Raw genomic sequence first — 17567 nt, 5'->3', positions numbered from 1 at the left:
GGTAGACATTGAAATATACCTCTAACTATTGCAACTAATCATTCAAGTTTACTACAATGATATTACCTTGGTATGTTTGATGTCCACTTTTGCTTCCATTCTATCTAAGGATTGTAAAGGGGTAATGAAACTGGAAGATTATATCTGTATCATGGTCTCGTTCCTTGATTCCTTTTCTGGTTATTCCTTTTCACATGATTTCCCCTCTAATCTAATCTTTGAATTAGAGCATACATCCTCCAAAAAATTCCAAGCTTGACTGCTAGAGCTTCCATTAGGAGGTTCATATTACAAGAAATTTTAGAAACTTACTTTTCCAACCTCACAAATATTTATTTTTCTAGATCGCAAAGGTGGTTATGAATAGGTTCATGGGGAATGACTAATATTCTTTCACTTTTCTTCTTAACCCAATTCATGGGTCTTGTAATTTCCCACATATGCTCGAAAGAAAACTAGTGTAATACTAATATGATCTGTAAACTACCATGGATATTCCAATGTAAAAATTCATCACAACAAAGATTTTAATACATTAAAATGCTATATTATGTACATTTATGTACTAGAAGTAATCAACTTTTTAGCTTGATTAGAAGTTATAATGAGATATTCGATTTAGCTTTTTGTGAATTGATGATGTAGGACTTCCCATCCTTTATAAGAAGATATTGGTTGGCTCCTTGCATGAATCTTTCATCCCTCTCATAAATGTATGGGATTCAAAACACACTACAAAGCACATGCCAATAGGTATTATGGTTAATTACACTACATCAATAAACTCTATTGTTACAAAAAAATTGATCTTGTGTTACTTCATGACCCTAATTTCTACATCCTTTATCATCCACCACATTGGGTATTGTAGAGCTATAACAAGGGTCTCTTTCACCTCTAGTTATGCCACATTAATAAGTCAATCCGGGAACGCTTTGTTATTGCAAAGAGTATCTCAATCCGAGGCTATTCGTCAGAGTAATGCTTAGTAGTATAGTGTTCAGAAAATACAAGGGTAAATGGATGCTAGACTAGATTACTTCAAAGGCATAAAATCACACAAGGCAGCTTATCAGTCAAGGGTGCGGAAGCAATAACCCATCCCTCTAGAAACTGATGGAAAGGAAATTAGAGCATGGACCATAGGTCTGGGAGCTAGGCAGCGACAGCTGAGGCTCTCTACAGCCTTAGACCTTCTCTCACACCAAAGCAGCAATTGCAAGTAAATAGAACGACAGAAAGTAAAATGGAACAACAAACAGGAAATGGAACAGCAAGTCTGAAATAGAACAGCAGTAAATGGAACAACAATCAAATAAACTAAGTCTCGCGAGTCAGAACTAAACTTGCTCTATTGAGCCAAACTCACATTCTGCAATAAAATAGCAATCTTCTCTCTTAAAGCAAATTGGATGGAATGTACTTTACTGATAGATTATGGAACATCAACCATCAACCATATACACACACCACGCTAATATAGAAATCTGATGGTTAAAGAAGATATGACTATGTTTCCAAATAGAACAACATTACTTCCGGATTCCAATGATTTGGATTTCACACGAATCCAAAAACAATAATATTCAGTACAAATGCTCTGTAACAGAAATAGTTGGTTTAGACTGATAACATGCAATCAACTCTGAAAGGATTCACTCATATGATACAAATTCACTACATAAATCTCCTGAAGAAATCATTAATGAATTAGTCGGAATAGAGCATGGAATAACATATAAAAAGCATGTCAGATTGCTGAGCAATAGAGATAAGCAAATCACGAAGAAATCAAATTATAATGATACAAAAGCAAGTGTCCTTCGGAGCCGGGCCCTTAGCTTCCAACGGTACACCACCTTAGATTACTCCAGACGCAGAGATGAAATAAACACCAAGTCTTTTATATTAACGCATCAACGAACGTACAGCAAACCAAGTCTTAGTGAGAGTCGATGATCAAAGTTTAGTCTGAAACTTAAGATTACATAAAAAAGTCCCTTTGCTTAACGGTGTTGTTCCTTTTTATAAAAGTAACGGCGGAGGTATCTAGGTAACAAAAATAAGCAAAACAGCGATCCCTCAGGATCAAAGATCTTGAGGGATTCGCCAAGCCGTTAATCCTTTACTTTTCTTTCCCTGTTCCGCCGAATTGGTAACCCTTCTTTCTTCCCTGGGTCATTTTGCTTCGATCTGTTCGATCTCATTTGCATCTGGTTTCCTTCTAGAGGGACAACAGTTATTCCTCCTTTGTCTTTCCTTTTTGGACGGCAGCTCTTCGTTTCCACCTTTTCCTGCATAGAAAAATGACAATTATCAGCGATTAAGCTTTCCATACTAATTCTCACACATTCTATTAAAATTCTTTATTTCTTTAAGTTCATTATGCAGAAAGGGTTACAATTGTTACTGAAAAGTCACTAAATTTTTCGTCAAAAACATACATTTCTAGTGCTCCACACACCCCCCTGCTTACCCTGTTTCATGCCCTCATGAAAACATTATAGTTGACATGCAAGGCGGTAAGAGAATAGGCTGGAGAGGGAACCTCGTGTGGAGGCCTACAATCGTGATGAGCAACTAGATCATCAAAGAACTGATTTGTTTGACCTTCAGGCATTTCATACAAGGCCTGATATCCGGGTGCAGGGTGCCAAATGATTGGACTACGAAATCGATACCCTAACCAGGATGGCCCTGCTTACAAAATACGCTCGCCATAAAGGTTCAATCGGCTGGCAGCTAGCTCAAAATTTTCATATTTGAACGGTTCCCTGAGCTGGATGTTTGGGTTAGAAGTCCAGTATCGGAATTTTGCAGCATCGATGGCAAGGTCTTTAATAATCAGAAAATATTCCAGACTGTGTCGGATTAGGTCCTCGTGCATGGGTCCTAATGTCTCCATAACACCTGGGGTTCTCATAAGGTTCCTATGTGCTCTCCATAACAGCACTGGGTCTCTAGGCTCGGCTCTTACCCACAAGTCTAGGCTATTTTCCTGTCTCTGAAAAGTGTTATAAGCCCTGAGCCATTTTAGCTGATTAACCCCGAATGAAACGAAGGCTTGCAATTGTATGTCCCCAACAAAAGGGCCAAGATTTAAATCAGTTTCCTGGTCTAGCACGAGGTTATGCAAGTAAAATTCACACAATAATCTTTGAACCTTAATTCCATAATGCTTGCAACAATCTATAAAATCATTAACAGTATTGATTTGTATAGGGGCACCCGCCCTGACAGCTTTTATCTTTAATCGTAAATATCGTTCAAGAAAAAATAAAGCATAGTTTTTAGCAGGGGCCCTACAGGCCAGAACGTCATTATACAAAGAACACACAGTGTCCATCTGCCTAACAACAATATCTAATCGACGAGTTACCTTGGCAACCTTTTCTTGCTCCTTTTGCCAGCCTTCGAAGGCCTGGCTCTCGGACTGACTCATATCCCGAAGTTGCTATTGCAACTCTTCATATTTCTCCCGAGGGACTGTTTGTTCTCTCAGCTGTTCAGTTTCTTGCTGAGCTTGCTTCATCATCTTGTGCAAGGTTCTTGTTTTCGGATCCTTTTTCCATAGAGCCGTAGAGGCCGGGAGTTTTACCTGAACCTTTTTGTTATATTGTTTGGAGTTCAGAACCCGAATTACCCCTGAGGGTGGTGCCTCTGTTTGGATCTCTTTATTCTCTTTTTCTTTCTTAACACGAATGAAAGGTTGTTGTGGTTCCCCTGTCAATGGAACATCATCCTATCCCTCTGCCTCAATTGGAATGGCAGTCCGTTCTTCAGTGTCAATTGGAACAGCAGTCTGTTCCTCAACGTCGTTTGGAACGGCCGTCTGTTCTTCAGTGTCAATTGGAACAACAGTCTGTTCTTCAACATCGTTTGGAACAACAGTCTGTTCTTCAATGTCATTTGGAACAGCAGTAGGTCTTCCAGCAGGGTTTTGACCAACAGGGCGACTGTAAGTCCTTCGTCTTCTTGTTCTACGAGATTTTGCTGTAGTGGCCCTTTTTCTTTTCCTTGTGGTCCTTTGTATCCTCAGATTGGCTTTCAGAATCCGAATTTGCTGTCGAAGCTGGGCTATAGTGTTCAGCAGCCTCTGCTATTTTCTCCTTAATTTCTTAATTTCCCTTGCCTCGGCAGAGGGCTTATGACTGGCCCTTAAATCTGCTCCTACTCCGTCTAGAATTTCTTCTGGTGCCTTGGGAACAGATTGTTCCCGATTGGTGTCCCTTATTTCTTCCTCATGAACGGGCGGGTTTTCTTCTCCTGCCTTTTCTGCATGTGATTTCTCAGGTATGTCTTCCTCTGGAGGTCCATCGGGAGGACCTGCTGGGCTGGAGGGTTGGCCATATTCCCCCATATTGGCCAGGATTGCGGCCAATTCATCTTCACCCACAGGGTCTCGCAGCGGGATGTTCTCTGGCTGTACTACTTCCTCCTCCTGATTGTCCTGCTTAGTGACTGCCTTGGAGTGTTCAGCTTCTGTTTCTGTTTCGGAGTGCACTTCTCCCTCCTCACCTCCTTCTCCGGCTTGCTCAGCCTCGCCCCCAGATTGTCCAGCATTTTCTTCGGAAGGTCCTCCTTCTGGTTCTGGAGGTTCGTCTGTAATCTCGATTGGCTGGCTGGTGCTTTCCCGAATCTTTTCCAGCCTCCCTCCTATTCGAGCTAGCCGGGCTGATTTTCTTGGTTTCTCAGGTTGTTCAGGTGTACAAGCAACATGTTTTTTCTGCTACCAATTCTCTGCGTTTTTCTGGTCGCTCCGGTGTACTTGAAGAATGTTTACGTTTTGGAGCAACACGTTTTTCTGTTGCCAATTCTCTGCGTTTCTCTGATCATTCCGGTGTGCTAGAGGAATGTCTAGGTTTTGGGGATGGTGCAGCCAATCCCCCCTCAATCAATGCAATGAGCTCCTCCCAGCTGCTCTACTGTTGAGTGAGACTATGGCTCACTATCAATCGAATCAATCTATGGTGGCTAACAACTGCTTCTACGTGTTGTGCCTTTTTCAGGCTTCCGACCGCATCATGCAATAGTGAATTTAAAAGTGCAGGCAGATTTACAGAACATTTTTCTTTCAAAACAGCTAAGAGTTTAAGATGACGTGGTCTTACCACGTCTTTCCTTCCTTCACAAGTAATGTAGCTCTGCACTATCTTTGCTAATTCGGTCCAGGGTTCTCCTAACGTTGCTGGCAGAAATCCCTTCCCCTTAACTGTCAAGCTTTGACCTTCATCCTGGAAAATCTCCATAATCTTTTGTAGTCTTTCTTTTCTCAGTGTCCATACAGGTCCTGTGGCTGGTAGTCCTGAGACTTCTGCAATTACATCATCAGTGACCGCTATCCGCCTTTCTCTTACTATGGAGTAGTCTTCCTGCAAGTTTTGCAGAAATTCCAATGCCACTGTCTCGTTTGATTCTTGTAGGCGACTGAAATAATTCAGCCATCCAGCCTTTTCCAGGATCTCTTGGGCAGCAGCAGAGACTGTCAATTCCTGAGGTTCGCTTCGGATTGCCTTTCCTCCCATGGTTCCACTTAAGAATTTCCAATGGAACAACAACTGCCTGTGCTGTTTTGAGACACAGAGAGGGTGATCGTCGCAAAAACAAAAAATAGAGTATGCAACAAAAATGGATTGTGGATGGCAACTTTGCGTAAAATAGAATTATCATACCGTTAAACCATGCCATACCTTCGTACACTATCTACCCCGAATGGTGTGCTGACACGTAACTCGTGGAGTAATGAGATTACCTTCCCCCCCGCGATGTGATAGGTTGCCCCAGCCATCAAATAGAGGAGCAGCAGCCATCGTGTAACCAGTCATAAATGAACAACATATAAAATTACGCCATGTTTTAGATGGACAACGAAATACCGAAATCAAGGCAAAAAGGTGGATCGCGTTTTACATAAGAGCCTGTGTAATATGATGCGAGGCCGGGGGATGGGACGTCTGTCAATCGTACGAAGTCTCCAGAGGTCATTGTCAGTTCCTTTGCCATGATTGGTGGTAATGAGTGTTGATGCGATATATTCATTGGGACATAAAATATGAATTATTTATAGGATATAAGAGACAAAGAAGTATTAATATCATACCTATTGGTGTAACCATTATGACTTCGATACCATTAACAGAGCTCTGCTGCCGACAGGTGTTCATAACCTTGGCAGAGTTGTTTATTTCACCCTCGGAACCATGATCCTTTGTGTGTATTTTGAAAAATATTTTGTCGAAATGCAGGCCATTATGCTGGCTTGGTAACCAGGTAGCCATAATGCCATTCACAAGGAAGGTGCAAAACGTGAACAGGCCGGCTCGTGATGAGACCCCCTGTTCCAAGGTCTGTTTATTTAGTGTACCTTTTGGACCATATCCCTGGTGTGGTGGCCATACTGGGAATGCCACTTCACTTCCATCCTGATGATCATGGTAGGCTGGCTCGTGATGAGACCCCCTATCCTGCATTTGACAATCCATATTCATTTTTTCTTTTTGAAAAACACTTTTTTCTTATTTATTTACACATAAGGGTGGTTCAGCACTCCTTAAGAGTGGGAATGGTGGAAGAAGTCTTATCATCCCAACAGGAAGATATGAATCCTCTGCTCTTATCCCTAAGTAATAATCAAAGAAAATTTTTAAGGAAATCGCCATGATAAAGATAACCAATCAAAACAATGAGAATAAGTCAATGACAACGGAGATGAGAGGTAAGTATGTCCCTCCTTTTGTCCTCTTATCAATACTAGGCTCTATAAAGATAGCGATCTTATGATCTGCTGACTTCGGTATGTCATAATTTATGTTCATTGCATAACTGCATAGCTGTATCTTAAAGACTGGAGAGAACATGGCTAAAAGCATCCTCAATATAAATCATCACAGAGAGCAAAAACATGGCTATGGTGTTCTTTTTGAAAAAGGAACAGGAGAGAAGAATCCATGCAAAACAAATAGTTGAGATGTCGTTCTTTGAGAAGGAACAGCCGAAGATCATAAATGTTGTCTCCTTTGAAAAAGGAACAGCAAAAATTCTCAAATGATGTTCATTTTGTAAAGGAACAACAAAAACTCACAAATGATGTTCCTTTTGAAAAGGAACAGTAAAAACTCACAAATGTTGTTCCTTTTGAAAAGGAACAGCAAAAACTCACAAATGTTGTTCCTTTTGAAAAGGAACAGCAAAAACTCACAAATGTTGTTCCTTTTGAAACGGAACAGCAAAAACTCACAAATGCTATTCCTTTTGAAAAGGAACGGCAAAAACTTCACAAAAGCGGTTCCTTTTGAAAAGGAACAGCAGAAAATTACAAATGTTGTTCCTTTTGAAAAGGAACAACAAAAACTCAGAAATGCTGTTCCTTTTGAAAAGGAACAGCAGAAACACAAAAACAAGCAAATGTTGTTCCTTTTGGAAAAGGAACAGCAAAGACACGCTGAATGCAAAAATCAAAATTAAAAAAAAAGAAAGATCAAAGAAATGTTAAGAAAACGTATATACAAGAACTTATGTACAAGTCATAGGAAAAAAATGCATTCCTTACTGAATTACAAGTGAGGAAGATTTTACTTCCTCTCCTAAAATTTCCATATCAGTGTCTTGACGTAGCTGCTGACAGAAGGATTCCCGAGTGAGTGGCCTGCGATAGAGATGAACTCGGTGGCCATTTACCTTGAATGCATATCCAGAACCGTCGATTGTGATCAGAGTAAGGGTCCCATGATCATGTACTTTCTGGATTTCGTATGGTCCCAACCAACGAGTCTACAGTTTCCCCGGGAAGTCATGAAACCGAGAGTCATATAACAGAGCCCAGTCCCCTTCGTGAAAGACTTTGTTCTTGATAAGTGCATCATGCCATTTAGCTCGCTGTTGTTGAATAAGTGTTGTATTCTGTAATGCAGAGAGCCTTATTTCATCCAATTCATTAATCTGCTGTAATCGATTAATTTGTGCCTCACTTAAATCTAGGCCAACTTCCTGTGCGGTTCGTAACTTTTGGATTTCGAATTCTATGGGGAAAATAGGCTGTTTCCCAAACATTAATTGATAGGGTGAATAACCGGCGGTACTTCTCCATGTGGTTCTATAAGCCCAGAGTGCTTCAGGTAGTCGGGCGGCCCAATCATGCCTATGTGAAGCAATGGTTTTTGTTAAAATTGATTCTATTACCTTATTGCTACTTTCTACTTGCCCATTCGCCTGCGTGTGATATGGGGTAGTAATTTTATGCTGGATGTGATAATTGTTAAGTGTTGCAGCTAATTTGTTTCCGGCAAATTGTGGTCCTCCATCTGTAATTATTTCTCTCGGAAGGCCATAACGTACAAACAAATGGAACAGGAACTGTATTACAGAATTTTCTGTAGCTCTAGGCAACGCTTCGGCCTCAACCCATTTAGTGACATATTCTGTGGCTACCAAGATATATGTTCTCTGATTTGATGATGGGTTGATGGGTCCAACAAAATCAAGATCCCATCATTCAAATGGTTCAATGACTAATTGTGGCCTCAAAGGCATTTCGTCGGCTTGACCAGGTCATCCTGCTCGCTGGTAGCTGTCACAGGCTTTGACAAATTTCTTTGCATCCTTAAAAATTGTAGGCCAGTAGTATCCTGTCTGCAATACTTTATGTGTTGTTCTTTTTTCAGCAAAGTGTCCCCCACATGGTCCATCATGACAGGCTTTTAAGATGTCGAAAATTTCATCTTCTCGAATACATCTCCTAATTTGCATGTCTGCTCCTGTGTGGAACAAATGGCCCCCGATCCACGAAAATCGAGTACTCTTCTGAACAATCTGCTTACGTTCATTAGGGGTTAAGTGTTTTGGTAGCTTACCTACTGCAAGGTAATTGGCAACATCAGCATACCAGGGTGTTTGAATAGCAATGGCAAACAGGTGCTCATCCGGAAATTGGTCTTCCACTGCTGTTGCCTCAATTGATTTTGGTATTCGTGAGAGAAAATCAGCTACAGGGTTTTCCTTGCCGGGTCGATCCTTGATTGTGATATCGAACTCCTGCAATAAGATCAACCATCTAGTTATTCTAGCATTTGTAACAGGCTTATTTGCTAAATATTTAATAGCAGAATGATCTGTATATAAAATAATGGGATAGCCTATAATATAATGTCTAAACTTATTGACAACATGTATTACAACGAGGAATTCTTGTTCAGTAACAGTGTAATTCAATTCAGCAGGGAACAAATTTTTGCTGATATAATAAATAGCATATGGTTTTTTATCCTCTTCTTGCCCAAGGACTGCACCGATTGCTGTATCTGAGGCATCAGACGAGATTTGGAATGGTAAATTCCAGTCTGGTCCTCGAAGGACTGGAGCTGTTGATACAAGCTTCTTTAATTCCTGGAAAGCGCGGTCACATTTTTCTGTCCACATGAAATCAACATTACCAGTTAGTGCATATAGAGGTGCATCAATGTGTGAATAATGTTCTATAAATCGTCTATAATACCCAGAAAATCCAAGAAAGCTGCGTACCTCTATTTGAGTAGTGGGGGTGGGGATAAGCAAAAGTATTTGAATTTTGGCTGGATCTACTTGAATGCCAGCTGCTAAGACAAAGTGTCCTAGAATAAGCCCTTCAGTCATCATCATATAACATTTTTCGTGGCTTAAGCAATGCAACGTTGTAGGACTTTTTCTAGAGTATCTAAAGCTGGGTCAAAATCATCTCCATATGGTGTAAAGTCATCCATGTACACTTCAAGTCCATCATTTATTAAATCTGCAAAGATGCTAAGAACAGCCCTTTGGAATGTGGCAGGAACATTACATAGGCCAAAGGGTATAACTCTATAAGCAAACGTTCCCCAAGGACAAGTAAAGGTAGTCTTATCCTGGTCCTCAGGGGCAATCTGAATCTGATTGTATCCACTGAAGCCATCCAAGAAAGAAAACAATTTTTTTCCTGCTAAAGTGTCCAATACTTGGTCTATGAATGGGAGAGGGAAGTGATCTTTTTGTGTGGCTTTGTTTAACTCCCTCTAATCCACACAAATCCTCCATTTCCCATTCTTCTTGGGTACAACCACAAGCGGAGAGACCCATTTACTATCAGAAATAGGGTAAATAAAATTAACATCTAAAAGTTTCTGAAGTTCAGCTTTTACAACATCTTTTAGATGAGGGTTGAGTCTTCTTTGCGGTTGACGGACAGGTCTTGCATCTTTTTCTATATAAATATGGTGGGTGCACAATTGGGGATCAATCCCTTTCATATCAGGGTAATCCCAAGCAAATGATTCTTGATACTTCCGTAACAGATGGATGAGTTTTATTTCTTGGTCTGGTGTAAGGTTGGCATTGATGTTTAGAGTTTTTCCCGGTTCAATTTCCACTACTTTACTATTGGCAACAGAAGTCACAGGTATCGTTTGGTCATGCGCGTCTTTCAAGGGATCTTCTTCTAGTTCGCTATCGAATGCAGCTTCTATCATGAAACATTGTGTATGAGGTCTAGATTCAGTTTGACTAATGAAGTTATTGATAGCATCGTCTTCTGTTTGGTCTTTAAAGTCCAAGGCCTTCTGTATAGTCAATGGTGATCTGATATTGTCAGTAAGATATGATACAGGGTGCTGGTTAGTTTTTATCATTGACAGACTTGGCTGTGCTGGAGGGTATAGAACTAGATTTTTAATATCTGGTCCTCTGGTTATGGTCATGTTTCCCTGTCGGCAACCAATGTAAGCATTGGCGGTAGCAAGCCAAGGTCTACCTAAAATTAGCGGGTGTCCATCCAGTCGGGTTTTTGGATTAATTACCAGGAAATCGGTTGGGTATTCCCAGGAATCTATAGAAACCATGACATCGTATAGAGTACCTTCTGGTCGAACTACAGATCGGTCGGCCAATTCTAATAGAGTAGAAGTGGGTTCTACCAATGTAATGCCGAGCCTTTGGCAAGTAGAAGTTGTCAAAATATTAATTGCAGCTCCTACATCAACTAAAGCATTAGTCAGGGTCTGACCATAGATTTGAACAGTTACGATTGGATTTCCCGGATCTTCATATTTAATGGGTGTTCCTGATAACAGGTCAGATAAAGTGCCGACTACTTGGACTCTTGGGTTAGTGGTTGCATTCCTCCTTGATTTTTTTATGCATAATTCTTTTATAGTTTTTGCATATATAGGGATGTCTTGAATGGCTTGGAGGAAAGGAATTCTTGTGTACAGATTTTGTAACTCTCCCAGAATATCAAAGTCTGGATATTGTACAGGTCGTGGTATGACTAATCGTTTTGGGAAGGGAGGGGAGGATGTACTTGCTTGCTGATGAGTCTGCTCCTTATTTACACCCTCTTGTTGTAACGGATGTTCTGTTGGTAACTGATCTTCAATGTGAACTGTTTTATCTCCCTTTGTTTCTATTATACGTCTAGATCTTAACTGAAGATCATTGCACTCCCTCAGATCAGGTCTGATTTCTGATGATTCTATGATTTGGAGGGATTGGACCGGTCTATTATTTGGATTGGGATTGGGTTGGGCTGGGAGTTGCGGTCTCAGATTAGACTAGGGATTTTGTTGTAAAGCTGGCAGAGTCGGTTGAGGGAGCGGAATAGTTCCTGTTGGCTGATATGTCAATTTTGGCCATTTTGTCTGCCAGGGTGAACCTTGTGAAGTAGGGGGGGTCCATTGTGGAGGATATGGGTTATTTTGCCAATATGGTGGAGCGTAGGGAAAATTCATCCAACCAAATTGGCTTGTCTGATTCATCCACGGATTTGGAGAAGGAAAGGGTTGTGATGACCAGTTCAGAAATGGGGGTTGAGATTGGTTTTGCCACATACTATATTGCTGAGTATTATACTGCGAAGGCTGGAAAGAAGAAGTTGGGTCTGGAAACATACCAGATTGCCTTGGTTGCCATTGGCGACGCTGGTTAATGAAGTATGCTGATTCTGGCTCTTCTTCCGCTTCCTTATATACTGCCTTCAATCCAAGAAGTGAGGGGCAGCTCTCAGTAAGGTGGTCTTTTGTACAGATAGCACATGTTTGAGCTGCATCCAGTGGACATTCCTTATGACTATGTTTTCTTCTACATCGGGGGCAGAAGATCGCCAAATTCTGTTCTGCCTCCATCTGCTTCTGTTTAGCCTGCACAATATCAAGTTGTGTAGTTAATGTCCCCAGAATATCAGTTTTAAAATTTTCTAATAAATTTCCAAGTTCTACACGTGTTACTCCTTCTGTTGATATTTTTTTATCTCAGACAAACCGATCATATTCTGCTGGTTTTATCCTTGTGCTGCCTCTCGAGCTCCTGATACATAAATCGATGATGTCAGCAAAATTCTCTTGATAAATATCCCCTTTTCCCATGATATTTAATGTTTCAATCCATTGTTCCTTCATGCCTCTGATCAATGCTGTTTTTAACACATTATCAGGCAGAGGTAGTGATGCATATGGAGATCTTTGTAAATTATACTGAAAACGTTCTACATATTCTTCTAATGTTTCATTTGGTCTAGCTATCATCCAAAATATTTCATCTTTCAGTTCTCTAGACCTACAGTAATCTTGATATTTCTTTAGGAAAGATTCCTTCATTTGCTCCCAGTTATTTATAACTCCACCACCTAAACCCATAAACCATCTTAAAGCTACCCCTTTCAAGGTGGAGGGGAACAGTTTTAATTTCTGGGGGTCAGTGGTGTAATCATATCCCCTGCGTAACACATCAAATTCAAATAAGAATGCATCAGAGTCCTCTGATGTAAGTCCGTGAAATGTAAGAATGTGTTGAAGGGGAATTGCTTTCATAGGAGCATTTGCTGCGGAATCCACTATAGCATATTGTAATGTAGAAGTTTGAGTATTTGGCTGATTCTGCGCCATAGGGTCGAATATGTGCCAATAACCTTCCGAGATTTCTAGGAGGGTATTCCTACGCTGAGAAGGAACGACCTTGACAGGGATTGTTTTAATAGCACTTCCTTTGTCTGCAATAATAGAAGTCCCTGCTGTTTGAGGAGATTGAATCCCCCCAACAATGATTTTTGCAGCGCTCCCTTTATCTGGGCTATTTAATGGCTGAATTATCCTAGGAGGAGATCTTGGCTCTTCAACTTCCCTCGTTTCCCCTTCTCCTTCACAAAGATTGCTTAAATTCCCTTCCTGCAGTCATTCTGGAATAGAATTTTCAATTTCTTGAAAGTCCTGTTCATCAGTCTGACTATGCACCTCAGCGAAGGCTACAGATGGTGATCCTGCGGCCTGAAGGGAACTAGTAGGCTGTTTAGAATTGGTTTTCCTGGGCCCTACTAATCGCTGAGATTCAGTTTTCTTATAGATTTCGTCTATGAAGGTTGTTCAGCCAAGGGTCACCGGCCCTTTGGCTTTTTCGGGTTTGAATGGAGGTTTGATAATTTTTTCTGGCTTTTTCTACTTAGTCATGCACTCTATAAACTACCAGATCCTATTCAACCCACAATTCTGCCAGGAAAGCGGACGGTGGAGCAGGGCTTTTACATGCTCCGTACGCAGGTTCTTACCTTCTATTTTTAAAATCCAACTCTCCCCCAGCAGACTCGTACACTACTCTGTAAAAGATAAATGGCTATACTCTTTCCCCGACAACGACGCTAAAATGTAGAGCCGTAACAAGGGTCTCTTTCACCTCTAGTTATGCCACATTAATAAGTCAATCCGGGAACGCTTTGTTATTGCAAAGCGTATCTCAATCCGAGGCTATTCATCAGAGTAATGCTTAGTAGTACAGTGTTCAGAAAATACAAGGGTAAACGGATGCTAGACTAGATTACTTCAAAGGCATAAAATCACACAAGGAAGCTTATCAGTCAAGGGTGCGGAAGTGATAACCCATCCCTCTAGAAACTGATGGAAAGGAAATTAGAGCATGGACCATAGGTCTGGGAGCTAGGCAGCGACAGCTGAGGCTCTCTACAGCCTTAGACCTTCTCTCACACCAAAGCAGCAATTGCAAGTAAATAGAACGGCAGAAAGTAAAATGGAACAGCAAACAGGAAATGGAACAACAAGTCTGAAATAGAACAGCAGTAAATGGAACAGCAATCAAATAAACTAAGTCTCGCGAGTCAGAACTAAACTTGCTCTATTGAGCCAAACTCACATTCTGCAATAAAATAGCAATCTTCTCTCTTAAAGCAAATTGGATGGAATGTACTTTACTGATAAATTATGGAACAGCAAGCATCAACCATATACACACACCACGCTAATATAGCAATCTGATGGTTAAAGAAGATATGACTATGTTTCCAAATAGAACAACATTACTTCCGGATTCCAATGATTGGGATTTCACACGAATCCAATAACAGTAATATTCAGTACAAATGCTCTGTAACAGAAATAGCTGGCTTAGACTGATAACATGCAATCAACTCTGAAAGGATTCACTCATATGATACAGAGTCACTACATAAATCTCCTGAAGAAATCATTAATGAATTAGTCGAAATAGAGCATGGAATAGCATATAAAAAGCATGTCAAATTGTTGAGCAATAGAGATAAGCAAATCGCGCAGAAATCAAATTATAATGATACAAAAGCAAGTGTCCTTCGAAGCCGGGCCCTTAGCTTCCAACGGTACACCGCCTTAGATTACTCCAGACGCAGAGATGAAATAAACACCAAGTCTTTTATATTAACGCATCAACGAACGTACAACAAACCAAGTCTTAGTGAGAGTCGATGATCAAAGTTTAGTCTGAAACTTAAGATTACATAAAAAAAGTCCCTTTTCTTAACGGTTCTGTTCCTTTTTATAAAAGTAATGCCGGAGGTATCCAGGTAACAAAAATAAGCAAAACAGCGATCCATCAAGATCAAAGATCCTGAGGGATTCGCCAAGCCGTTAATCCTTTACTTTTCTTTCCCTGTTCCGCCGAATTGGTAACCCTTCTTTCTTCCTTGGGTCATTCTGCTTCGATCTGTTCGATCTCGTTTACATCCGGTTTCCTTCTAGAGGGACAGCAGTTATTCCTCCTTTGTCTTTCCTTTTTGGACGGCAGCTCTTCGCTTCCACCTTTTCCTGCATAGAAAAATGACAATTATCAGCGATTAAGCTTTCCATACTAATTCTCACACATTCTATTAAAATTATTTATTTCTTTAAGTTCATTATGCAGAAAGGGTTACAATTGTTACTGAAAAGTCACTAAATTGTTCGTCAAAAACATACCTTTCCAGTGCTCCACAGGTATGGGTTTGGATGATCATGAACCTCCAACTCAAGCTTGATAACTAGATTAACTACTACAAGATTTTTCCTCCAACTAAAATCAAATAAGGAATCTACCATTATATTTTTGACTTGGAACTTGCTATGGAAGAGTTCTTTTCATTTCCTTCTCTTCCTATTGATGAAGGATACATAGATTCATAAAAAAATACATATACCCCTCAGATACTGGAGGAGTACCTTTGGGTTCTTAGGAGAGATACCCAACATGATATCCATGTTCCTAAATTTGGTATCGTACACATTCACACTTTACCCTTCCCTTTACATAAAGCAATGCATCGGTATTATACATACCAAATAGGGTAGATTTGGGACTTAATGAGGGTTTTTAAATCCTCCCACTTAGATACTAGTACACCACCCTCTAGCCTAATTGCCTCCATGTAACTTTCCACTAGGTTAATGCATGACCCTCTTCTTCTACTCTTCTTCTATATGGTCGACATTGAAATATACCTCTAAAATATTGCAACTAATCATTCAAATTTACTGCAATAATCTCACCTTGGTATGTTTAATGTCCACTTTTGCTTCCATTCTAACTAATGATTGGAAGGGGTAATGAAACTAGAAGTTTATTTCTCTTTCTTGGTCTCGTTCCTTGACTCCTTTTCTGGGTATTTTTTTTCTCACAATTTCCCCTTTGAACTAATCTTTGAATTAGAGCGTACATCCTCCCAAAAATTTCCAAGCTTGATTGCTAGAGCTTCCATTAGTAGGCTCATATTGTAAGAAATTTTAACAACTTACTCTTCCAACCTCACAAATATTTCTTTTGCTAGATCTCAAAGGTGGTTATGAGCAGGCTTATCTAGAATGGCTAGGGTTCTTTCACCTTTTTCCTTAAGCCAATTACTAGATCTTGCAATTTCCCACAAATTATCAAAATAAAGTTACTCTGACACTAATATTATTTACAAACTACCATGGATATTCCAATGTAATATTTTATCACGACAAATCTTATAATACTTTGAAATTCTAGCTTATGTATGTTTTTTTCTTTAGAATGTAACACATTTCTTATTAGAAGTAATCAAGTTTTTAGTTTGATTAGAAGTGATAATGAGGTATTCAATTTAAATTTTGTGAATTTATTATGTAGGACTTTCCATCCTTTATAAGGTGGTGTCAGTTGGCTCCTTGCATGAATATTCCATCCCTCTAATACATGTAAGTGCTTCCAAACACACTACACCACACATGTCAAGAGGTACTATGTCTAATGACACTACTTCAATAAACTCTACGCTTACAAAAAAAATTATCTTGCGATTCTTCATGCCCCTGATTTCTACATAATTTTTCATCCACCACAATGGGTATGGGTTTGGATTATCATGAACCTCCAACTGAGCATGATGACCATATCAACTATTAAGAGATTATCCTTCGAACTGAAATCAAACAAAGCATCTATCATTGTATTTTTGGCTTGAACCTTGCTATGGAATAGTTTTAATCATCTCCTTCTCTTCTTATTGACGAAGGATACTTAGATTCACATCTTTATACATTGAAGTGTAGGAAATATTATCATCCATATTTGAGTTTTTCTCTGCATAATTTTTCGAATATGTGGCTAGTAGATTCTTCTTCTTGTCATTGTTCTATAGTTTGTATGGTTTTGCAACGGATGTAGTTTTCAACAATTTTCTTTAGTGCAACCATAAATATTAGAATGGTTGTAGTGTTTACTTGGATCCTTCTTGTCTTTCCCATTTCACTTCTTTCTCTCCTGGGAAGCATCTTGGTAATATTTCTATTTGGAACCACTTGGATGTACATTTTTGTGACCTATATTTTCCAAATAATGTGATTGCACACAAACCTCATCAACTATCCTAGGCTAGAAAAACAGTTGTTGTTTTCACAAATGAATACATAGAACCCCAAAATATTTGAGTAGTAACTCTAGTTTCTTATGAGAGATACCCAGCATGATAGTCATTTTCCTAAGTTTGGTGGCATACTCTTTCATGCTTTGCCCCTTCCTTTACCTAAAGTAATTCCAATAGATCCATTGGTCCTCTACATACCCAATAGGGTAGAGTTGGAAATAATGATGATTTAAAGTCATCCCACTTAAGTACTAGCACATCACCTTCTAGCCTAAGTTTCTCCATGTGATATTTGACTAAGTTAATGCATGACCCTCTAATGATAGCCTATAAAATATATATACTCTACCCTTCTTCTATATGGTAGACATTAAAATATGCCTCAAACTATTGCCACTAATCTTTCAACTTGACTACAATAATTTTAGCTTGGTATGTTTGATATCCA

Source organism: Pinus tabuliformis, chromosome 7 (assembly GCF_031772625.1).
Source record: "Pinus tabuliformis cultivar Carrire ecotype Pingquan chromosome 7, CPIR1, whole genome shotgun sequence".
In the NCBI taxonomy this organism is placed as follows: Eukaryota; Viridiplantae; Streptophyta; class Pinopsida; order Pinales; family Pinaceae; genus Pinus; species Pinus tabuliformis.
The sequence above is the reverse complement of the archived record's forward strand: the minus strand, read 5'-3'. Positions refer to the sequence as shown.